Source organism: Condylura cristata, unplaced genomic scaffold (assembly GCF_000260355.1).
Source record: "Condylura cristata isolate star-nosed mole 26May11 unplaced genomic scaffold, ConCri1.0 scaffold00009, whole genome shotgun sequence".
NCBI classification, from domain to species: Eukaryota; Metazoa; Chordata; class Mammalia; order Eulipotyphla; family Talpidae; genus Condylura; species Condylura cristata.
The window spans coordinates 22,519,398-22,530,103 of record NW_004567110.1 but is presented as its reverse complement, the minus strand read 5'-3'; the positions used below and the strand labels follow the sequence as shown (position 1 = coordinate 22,530,103).

Genomic DNA, 10,706 nt, shown 5'->3' with positions numbered 1-10,706 from the left:
GGCTGTCGAGCCAGGGCGAGACTGAAATCAGGGACCCCCAAACGCGGCGCCTGGTTTTAGCTGCAGAGAAACCCTCGGATCTGGGGGGGGAGGAGGGGGTTGCCGTTGTCCCCGGGGGTGGGATTCGGAGCCCAGGCAGGAACTTCGCTGGGCGCGCGCTCGGGTCCCTCCTGCGGTCGCGGGCGCCGGTTCCCCGTTCCCCAGTCCGGGCGTCGGGGACGCGCGCGGGAGGTGGGAGGGGGGGAGGCGCTCGGCGCCTCAGCCTGGCTTCCGCAGGAGCTATTTTTAGCGGCCTCCAGGTTGGTAGCCTCCGGCTGCGCGGCGCCCCCGCCGCCGCTCGCTGTTGGTAGCGTCCACGCGGGCAGGTCCGGAAACTGAGCATGTCTGCGAGCGCTCGGCGGCCTCGGCGGCGGCGGGGGCAGAGCCGGGCTGCGTCAGGCTGAGCCCATTCACCGCGCGGCCGCAGGAGCGCAGCGCCAGCGCCGCGCCGCCCAACCCCGCCGAGAGGGGCGCACTCGCAGCCGTGGGCCCCGCGGCGCTCTCCGCAGCCCCCTCCTGGCGACCCGCAAGTAAGTTTGTGAGGCGGTTGGGCGGTGGGGCGAGGGCTTAGCGCCCGGGGAGCTGAGGCGGGCAGGTGGGAGGCGCGGCTGGTGCCCAAGGGAGCTGGCTGATCGCCGCCCCCGTGCCCGGCGCCTGGGCTAGCCTGTTGGCCAATTTGAAAGGGGGCGGCTGCCGGGATGCTGGAGCAGCGGGGAGCAGCAAAGCTGGAGGGCAGAACTGACTGTCGGGATCTAGGGGGCCGGCCTGGGGAAGGGGAAGGACCGCGCGGCCAGGGAGAGGATCCGCAGGCCGGGAGCGGACTGGAGCAGCCTGGAGACATGGGGCTTGGGATGCAGCCGCAGAGGGAAGCGGGTGTCTCCCGGGGTGCGGTGTGAGGAGCATAGTAAAGGGTGAGCTCGGGGTCCGAGCGACCAGGGGAAGCTTGGGGGAAAGTGGGCGCGTGGAAAACGGATTTGAACGAGAGGAAAGAAGCCGGTAGGAGCTGTGAGCTCCAAAGAACAAGTGAACTCGGTAATTTGGGGGAAGCAGTACCAGGTTAGGGCGCGATGATGCTGGAGAGAGGCAGCCTTGGACAGAGGTATTCCGCGGGAGTACTGAGGCCACTTGGTGGGAACCGGCTGCAGAAAGGATGCATGCAGAAAGTGGCCGGGAAGGACCAGTTGGGAAATTGCTGGGGGATCGGTGATGGGGAGGAGGGGAGCATCGCTGAGCTGAGAGGAGGAAGAGAGCTGCTGGTGGAGCCAGAAGGCTCCTGAAAGGGTTGGAGGTTTTTTGCGGCCCCTTGAATAAGTGACTTAGTCGTGGTCTTCTGAGGTTCACTTGCACTGAGGTTCCGCCAACATCTACCTGGCATGCTCACAGGACGTCTCGTTCAAGCCAAGCTTGTTGGAGCTTTGGAGAGATCAGGCAGCCTGGAAGGTAATGATTTACCGGAGAGCTGCGGGGGCTTCTAAGTGGTACCTGGTACCCACGGTGCAGTGTGTGTGTGTGTGTGTTGCAGGAGGGCGGGGTTCCGGCATAGTGGTGTCAGTTCTAGGCCATAGTTACCCCCTGAGGTGCGGTGTTTAGGGCAATGAAGTCAGTCAGAAGTCTGCGACGTGCAACTCGCAGCGGGGCATGTGAGTGTGCGTGTGTGCGCGCCTGTGTGCGTGTTGCCAGCCGGGGGTCTGGTGTGTTGCTGCAGTCTGGCCCGTGGCTGGATGATCCGGGCTCCACAGGCAGCGTGGGCTGGGGATTAAGGGAAACGTGCTTTCCTGCGTCTCTCCTGCTTCCTTTCCCCAGGGTCACATTTGCCTGTTCAGTGAGGCTGCTCTTTAACCTCTCCCCGACCCCCCGCGTGCCTCAAATCTGATACAGTTCTTGTTGTTCGATTCAGACCCCCTAGGACTCCGCTGTCCTCCTCTTAGAGAGGGAATCCTAGGCGTCCCCGTGGTTAGAGGGGCTTAGGAATCCACCGTCTGTCCCTGGGGCGTCGCTCTGGGGGTCCGCAGTTCACTCTGCTGCCCCTGCAGGTGACTCGGTGACGATGCCCCCACAGACCTGGGAAGCTCGATGGCTTCAAACGGCCATTTGAACTGAGAAGCCTGATAGAGTTACGGGCTCTCCGGAATGGGGGGAAGGTCTCCCCCGAGTTCTTCACGCATAAATACAATTCAGAAAGGTAAAAATCACATTGGTAGAATAAACAAGCATCTAGTGCAAAAAGCTATAAGCAAAAACCGCCTTTCTGACAGAAATTTCAGCCACCAACTGCAAGATGGGAAGAAGCTTCCACAGTGTTCAGGATTGGGAACTAAAAGGGGGGGGGGGGAGCGGGGCGGCAGTTGTCACCACATCCTCGGCTTCTCAGACTCCATCCGGCTTGCTGCCTTCTGTCTTCGCTGCCATGTTTTAAGAGAGACTTTCAGATTCGGGAAATGAATACGGAAGGCGACTCTGGAAACCTGCGCCATCCGTGGAAAGACTCACGGAAGAGGGAGCAAGAATAGTACCTGCTCTCTGCCGTTGTCTTAGAGGGCTGGTCTGCGATTGGGTGTGCAGCCCTCCGAGGTTTCTGTACATCCAAACTGCGTGGAGGGAGACTCAGCTGAAGGAAAAGTGAGAACTCTGACAAGTGATGAGGCCCCTGGGTGGGTTGTCTTGCAGGATGAGTCCCCAGTTACAGCGGTGGAGGGAGGAGGCAGAAAGTAGAGGAGGCTTCTGATGGTCAGAGCATGGCCTAAAACATTTCAGGTGACAGGGATGTGCCCAGCTTCTCTATGTAACTATTGAGATGTACCCTTTCAAATAGGTAAAGATGGACAGTTTAATCAAAAGACTTAGATTGTTATGTTCTGCTTTAATTACTTTTTTTCCCCATTATTATTTGAAACATGTGGTGAAGGTAAAAAAAATAAATGAGTATTATTTATATTAATTGTTCTCCCAGAGTGAATTTAAATAAAACATAATCATATGTTTGCCTGTACTTGGAGGGTTAGAAAAGGAATATTGATTCCTTTGATTAAGGTGTCAAATAAAGGCAGAGCTTAGGTACCTGAAGATCTTAGGAGCATGTGAAAGTGTAGACTTTCTTTATGGAGCATTAAATAGAGTATAAACTGAGAAAAAGGTTCCTTTCTGACCCCTCAGCTCCTGCATTCGTAATACAAAGCATTGGGAATTCAGTCTGGTTCCCAAACCTCAAATTCTAATGACAGTTTTCTTGCAGAATTGAACAAGTTGTGGTATGCCTTAGGAAATAGTCAGTGGGTTCTTGTAACCCCAAGATGAAGGCATTAAAAAGAGTGGTTAAATGACTTGATGAAACAGAAATGCTAGACAAAGGGGAAGAAAAGAGATTACAAATCACTTTTTTTTTTTTGGCTTAGAAATGAGTCTTATTGATAGACTTATAACAGTGGTTCTCAACTGGGGAAATTTTGCCCTCCCTCTCCTCTCCCGTCCCCCCCCCAACACTCTTACCCCCCTTCTTGCCTCCAGAAAACACTGATAGTGTTTGGAGAGGGTTTGGGCTGTCACAAACTTGGGGTAGGCTGCTGTCATCACCTGGACAGAGGTTGGGGATGTTGCTAACTTCCTAAAATGCACTGACTAATCCCCCACAGCAAAGCATTATCAGATCCCAAATGCCGATAATGCTTAATTTGAGAAGTCCTGACTTAGAACAGGACATGATTAGAATTAAAAGCAGCTCCTGTTGGGATGCTTACACATATTCCTATTGGAAGCCTATGAAATAAAGAATTGTTAATTTTAAGAAACTTTCATTGTAAAATGAGCCCATGTTTAAAACACGTGTTTAAGGAAATGTTTCTTTCTTTTTTTTTAAGATTTATTTATTTATACATACAAGAACTGGGGTACAAGCTAGATGTGTTGGGGAGGGGGTGGGTGGGTAAAATGACTCACCAGAGACAGTGGGGAGCAGAACAAGAAGATGGACAAAAATATACTGCTGAGGGGAGCAGCGGGCAAGGTCAGGGGAGGTCTGCCGCGCCATGTGGGTCAGCTCCCTCCTGGGCATGGAACTTTTGCTGCAGTGGCTGCCGATAGCCTCATAGTGCAGTGCTTTAACCTGTTGTGCCACCAGGAGGGCCAGGAAATAAGTTTCATTTCAACAGAACTTCATTTCAGACTATAAAAAATCCTAAAATATATTAGGAATACCTAAAAAGATAAACTATATGCTATTATTATGGCCTGAGTAATCATTTTTGATGAAAACAAGTTAAAACTTTTCTCTTTTTTTTACTGACCTTGTTTTGATACTTTTAAAAGATATCTAGTTTTAATTTTTTAATTGAAATTAATCTAATTAAAATTTCAAATCTGCATTCTTCATGTATTGTAAGGTAGAACCCAGAAAAGAAGGTGAGGTGAGTATTAGAAGCCTCATGAAATGCTCGAAGATGAAACTTTAGTATTTGTCTATCTCTATACAGTAAAGTAAGTTTCACCCTGTCATTTTCATGTATCAAGTTAGTTTCAATTTTAAATCAACAGAATAGATGTATTAAGAAGCAAATGCTTCAAGCCTATAGCACAGTCTACTCACTGCCTGTGAGGAAGAACAATATTTTCTCTACATTCATAAATGTAATAAGATCAGGGAACTTTCTAACAGTGCCTGCAAGCAAGAACTTAGTAAAGCTTTGTCATTGTCACATTGAGGCTGCAGAAACTAAAGTGATTTAATTTCAAAGTGTCCTCTCTCTCTACACTCACCCCCCTATTTCTACTTCATCCATTTGTTGGGTGGTGGTTGGTTTCAGAATTCATTCTTAAGGGATCTTCATTAGGGCTGCTGGTTTCCCTTCTTGTTCTAATAACAGTTGCCTCAACTCTTGGCCATTATCTTCCCTCAGTCCCTCAGGAATTGATGCAGCAGAAGACTACATACTTCTTCTTAATCTCTGGAGCACCCACTAACAGCTCCTTTTCTCTTGTGTCTGCAAACACAAACACCTCTCTTCTGCTTCCCAGTGAAAAAGAGATTTGTTTCTGTCTTGGAAAAAGGCCATGGGGCAAGCCTTTGGTTTCCACATCCACATCTTTGAAGCAAAGATGCAGGCTTGATTTCATTGCTAGTTCAGTTGTACATTCTCAATGTTTGGAAGGCCTCCTCTGTCCCAAAGGGATAGTGAAAGAATAGAAGAAAACAGACCTTCAGGGTCATTGCCCACTCGATGGATTTGTAAAAACTTTAAAATATGTTTGAGGGCCCTCTCTAGTGGCACAGTGGGTTAAAGCACAGCACTAAGATGCTAAAGCCACTTCAGCGTGAGTTCAGTCCCCACCTCAGAGGTGACCCACAAGGCGTGGCAGAGCTCTCCTAGCCAGCCTGCTGCTCCCTTCCACAGTGCACTTCTTCGATCTGCCTATTCTGCCCCCCACTTTGTCTCTGATGAACCCTCTTACCACCCCTGCACCTCTGCTCTTCTGGTCTGTATCCCAGTTCTGTATGTGTAAATAAATAAACCTTTAAAATATATGATTTGAATCAATGATAATCATTATTTGTGAACTCAGCTAGCATTTGCTAGTTCAGCTCTACAGGTTCTGACCTAGGCTTTGGGACCCCTAATTTTGCAACTTAGAGCTGCCTTTGCATGATGGTCAGTTTGCAAAACGAAGTTCATTCAGAGAAGTAAATACATGTTCTCTAGATGTCTCTGAAAGTGTGCCTGTAAAAAAAAAAAAGGGCGAGTATCATTTTCATTAAATTTGTAATTTAATGAAATTGCATAATTAATTACAACCTGATTCTTGAAAATACTTAATGCAGTTGGAGAAATGCAGAGGGCAAAATAAACCTTTGGAGAGGGGTGAGAACATTGTTACATGTTACATGGATTTCTGTATAGAATAGACAAGGAGGGAGGGAGCAATTTGAGGTGAAAGGGGTTAGAGCTTGTCTATCTTTTCCTTTCTTTAGGGAATGGCTATTGATTTTGCTTGTCATCTGAGCAAGGAGAGATGGTTTCTTTCCCTGAAGATATTTGCTGAATGAATGTGCAGTTTCATGTTTCTGTAGCAGTGATGGTAGAGGGTGGCAGCGGAATGACTGGTTCTGATGGTTAGAGTGAAGCAGAATTTAAAATAATTTCTGTCCTAGTAATGTCTTCAGAAAGACGCTGGACAAATACTTTCAAAGATTAAGCATATCATGTCACTTTTGTGAAAAAACTAATATTGCAGAACTGAACATCTCCGATACTTCTTCCTCTACCTACCTCTTTTCATTCATATATTACAGCAGAGGTTCTTAATCTGGGCTGCATATTGGCATCATCCTGGTCATGTTCAAAACCACTGGTACTGGAATCCCCACACAAAGAGATTGAATTCAACTGGATTGAATTCATCTGGTCACATACAACTTGAATAATTTTAATGTATATTCAAGATTGACATGCATGTTTGAGGATGGGCTGCTTTCCTCAAAGCAGGAAAGAAAGGAACTTATTTTTGCTGTTTTGATTATTAGGTAATTAATACCTATGATTTAAACTATTAGACTATACTTTTTTGGAGGAAAAAGAAATAATATGGCAGCTCCTCTTGCTATAAATAAAGTTGCTGGTCACTGTGACACGTCAATTATTGTCCCAGCTGAAAGAATAGTTGGAGGAGTAGGACTTTCATCAAGCATTAAGATCCCCTTGCACAATTCAAGAATAAGGCAATGACAAAGGCAAGATTTTGACATGTATGCTAGATATAAGAAAGGCAATGGGAATTTCTGTTGTTACTTCATATTAGTTTCTTGTTAAGAATGAGTGCTATTAATGTAGGAGAAAAGGCAACCTTGCTTGCAGAAGTTATTATTTTTGTTTATAAATGCTTATTCATCTTAGGAAACAGATAGCCCAGAACATTTCCTGAGGCTTTGAGGCTTCATTATAAGTAGGGTGTCCCTTTCATTTCTGGAATATTCTCAATATGATGTCCTTTGAAAATTGAATTCTAGATTAAGTTGGCTGATGACATTCTAATTTTGTTATGTTGCGTTGCCTCCGTCATTTCAAAGAAGGCAAGAGACATGCTATTTGTTTGGGGTGTTGACAACCTTTTTTACACAAAAATATGCATGTTATTTGACATGGTCTGAGATCACACTGGCCAAAATACAGATCTCAGTGTTCTGGATTATGAAACTATATTAAAACAATGTTCAATTGAACCATAGTATTGTGACCAGTGTTGAAAATCAACGGGTACATTTGGTGAAGACTAGCTATTGAGCTAGAAAAAACTGTTACAACGAAAGAGGTAGAGAATTTAGCTAAGATTGAGAGCTTTGCAGTCAAGCCTGGCCACTCCTACTCATTAGTTTTGTAACTTGAAATGAATTGTATATTTATATGTATTTTTGTAGACTCTGTTATAGGAATAGAAGGGATGTTCCCAAAGCAGAAGTACCGATTAACTCATAGTGTCAGAGTGCTCTGCTGTGTCAGTCTTACTTTCCAGAAAGGGTAAACTGAGTGCATAAGTTTCAGAAGTGTCATCTATGAGCAAAATGAGATGGAAAAGGACCAGAGAGTGGTGGATCATAAGTTTGGAAGGGATTCTCGAGGTGAGGTAGTCTGATGTCCTCTTTTGATGAATGAGGTCTTGGAGATTCAGGATTAGGAAGTGAATTGGTCAAGTCAGCAGTTAACTGGGTCATTTCATCCTAGTCTGCTTTTTTTTTAAGGTCTCAACCCAAATTTCCTTCTTAAGAGATCACTTATTTTTTTTTTTTTTTGGTTAAATTCATGCTTCTTCTATGTATTTAACAATGCTTATTCAGCTCAAGAACTTCTCTTTCCAGTTGTTGTGTTTTCAGGTTTTTTACAAGCAAAAAAACTCAAAAAATCTTGATGGACTTCATATTTGAATTTGTGTAGGAGTTAACACAGTTGTTCACCTAAATGATCAAAATGGTTAAATATTTCTTCACTTTTTCCTAATTGGTATGTACATATAGAGGGCTTTAAGTAAACATATATAAAACCAAAAAAATGTCACTGTGAATGATGTCTTTCTACTAATATTACAGAAGAGATTAAGGACTGGCCTTTGATGGCAGTTTTATTACTATGTTAATAGTTTTTTTTTTTTTTTAAGATTTGTTCATTTATTTATGCACGCAGAACTGGGCTACAGATCAGAGGTACAGGGTCCATGAGAGGATTCACCAGAGACAGAGTGGAGAGCAGAACAGGCAAATTGATGAAGTACACTGCTGAGGGGAGTAGCGGGCAGATCAGGAGAGGTCTACTGCATCATGTGGGTCACCTCCAGGGCACAGGTGGGGGTAGGGTTTGGGGAGGGGATCAAACTCTCACTGAGCCTGCTGTGGCCAGCTTGCAGTGCTGCGTTCTAACCCATTGTCACCAAGGAGGGCATTGTTAATAGTTTGTATTTAATTGGTTCAGTGTTGTTGCCATTGTGATATTTTGAGTTTAAGAGTCAATAAAAAGTAAAAAAAAAAAAAAAAAAAAACAACAACTTTGCTAATTGTAAAGCGTATTATCTATGCTGTCTTATTTGTAATTTATGATGAAAACCTATAGTCAGTGCAATAATAAAATACTTAAAGTTGAAACCAGGACAGATGGCAGCTTTGACAGAACATTTCCTTTACAATCAAACGAGTTCAAGTCTCCATTCTTTCGTTACCATCTATGGAAACTTGAGCAAACTACTTGACTTTCTGGTTTCTCCTGTCTTTAGAGAATCACATCCACAAGATTATGGAGATCATTCTTATGATGATTACGTGAGATAAACAGATACTTACTTACCATGATGCTGGGACCCTTTTCGGTCCGCGTACTCTGCTAATTCTACCGCACTCAGCCATGCCCTTGAAAATAATCATTTGTGCTTGAGTCACATAAATGTGCCAAGAATCAGAATGTGAGATTCAAATGATTTGAGTTGAAAAAAGAGAGAGAAACTTAATGACTGTGGAAATGAATGAAGGAGGGAATTATATATGCCCAGGTAGGACCTGACTCAGGGCTCAAATCCTGTGAGCAGTTCCTTGTTTTCTGATCAGTATTTAGCTATATTTCCCACTTGTTGGATCCATTCTTGATTGCCTTTTCCCATAGGGTTCTAAAATGAATGCCTGAAGTTTGCAGGATTTTCATAGCCCCAGTATCAAATCTAAAGAAGGGGAGAGACTTTTCACAGTTCTTGATCTGGGAAGAGGAAGCTGTTGTTTCCAGAAATGTATCACCCTCACTTTCCATTGGCTTGAATCAAGTAAAGAACCTGTCTTTCACCAGTCACAATGGTCAGAGGGATAGAATCCACTGGTTGAGAGGCCAGAGAGAGGGGGTACTGTGTGTTAAGCATATACACACTAAGAGACCACCATGGCCAGCTTTGTTCTTGTTTGGCCCCAAAGAAAAATACTAGAGATACAGTTTGATTTCACCTATGCTTAACATCTAGACAGTTCTTGCTTCTGCATTACCAAATATATCTTTCCAGTGAGAAATATAAATTTTATGATTAAATGAAATCAGTATATATTGGCTCCCTTTTTTCAGTATATGTCATTAGACCAGCTGAGTTGACATTAGAACTCACCTGCTACAAATACATGTTTGTTAAGGTAACAAATATACATACATGTTAAAACAATAATAGATTTATTTTTCACATTAGCAACTCAGTTATCAAATTACCATTTTTAAAAAACACCAGGATTAGCTGTCATTATACAAGTTATTATCAAATGTCCAATGATTTATCTCTTGAATCATGGGTGACTTTATTGGCGTCTGACCTACATCCATGCTCCAAATTGTAATGGACATTTAGGCTATTATGACTTATGTAACAAACAATCTTTAGTGTCTGCAAACTGGTAAACATGGGCAGAGAAATAAATAGTCTACACATTAATTTGTTAAATCTTTATACTTGAAAGATCACCAGTTCACATTGGTACTGTTACCACAGAATTCTCCTATATGTAGGTTGTTTCCTAAGATAAAATATAATCATATACTGTGAATTAATATATTAACAGATGACAGATTTTTATTCTCATCTATTTTTAACTCTATACATCACCCTGATGTGTCACAAGCATATGCCATACATTTAGCAGAAGAATGTTAGCAGCCATGAAAAATGGGCTTGTAATAAAAAATATTTTGTTTTCATTCACCTATGGTTTGGTAACATAAATAAGCCCTGTTTAAAAATAATTCAGAATGGAAAAATAAAGTCACGTATCTTTGATTTAAAGAAAAAGCTAGTTTTAGACTACTATCAGATACAATCTACTTGTGATGAGTGAGGTGAGGAGCAAGTGGCTTTCCCACAGTAAATATTGAGAAAGAAATATATTTCAGTATAAAAAGTGTAAATTTACAGAAATAAGCCAAGCATTCATAACCTATTACATCTACTGAGAACTAAAATTCTTTGGAGGGCCAAGGAAGTTGAGGGTACTTTTGGGGCCACTGAAATATCACTGAAATGAGATTTTAACCCTTTGTCAGGGTGTTCAAATGTCAAATCTGTTGTTGCATTGCTTATATTTTAAAGGTCCGGGAAGGGTCTGTTTTTGGAGGACAGTATCCAATCTAGTCCATGTATGATATGGATAAAGCAAAGTATAATGAAAATGACTT

At 43.6% G+C, this 10,706-nt stretch overlaps 1 protein-coding gene across 2 annotated transcripts in view; it reads left to right on the top strand.

Moving 5' to 3' along the window:
• Positions 1–427: 427 nt before the first annotated feature.
• The window catches only part of OXR1 (oxidation resistance 1), a 340,255-nt gene continuing 329,976 nt past the window's right edge, over positions 428–10,706 (top strand). Inside the window, exon 1 of one of the 2 annotated variants that reach the window (XM_004679659.2) lies at positions 428–569. The gene's annotated coding sequence lies outside the window, so the exon portion shown is untranslated. The remainder of the gene's footprint in view (positions 570–10,706) is intronic. The other variant, XM_004679660.2, reaches the window with a different exon arrangement.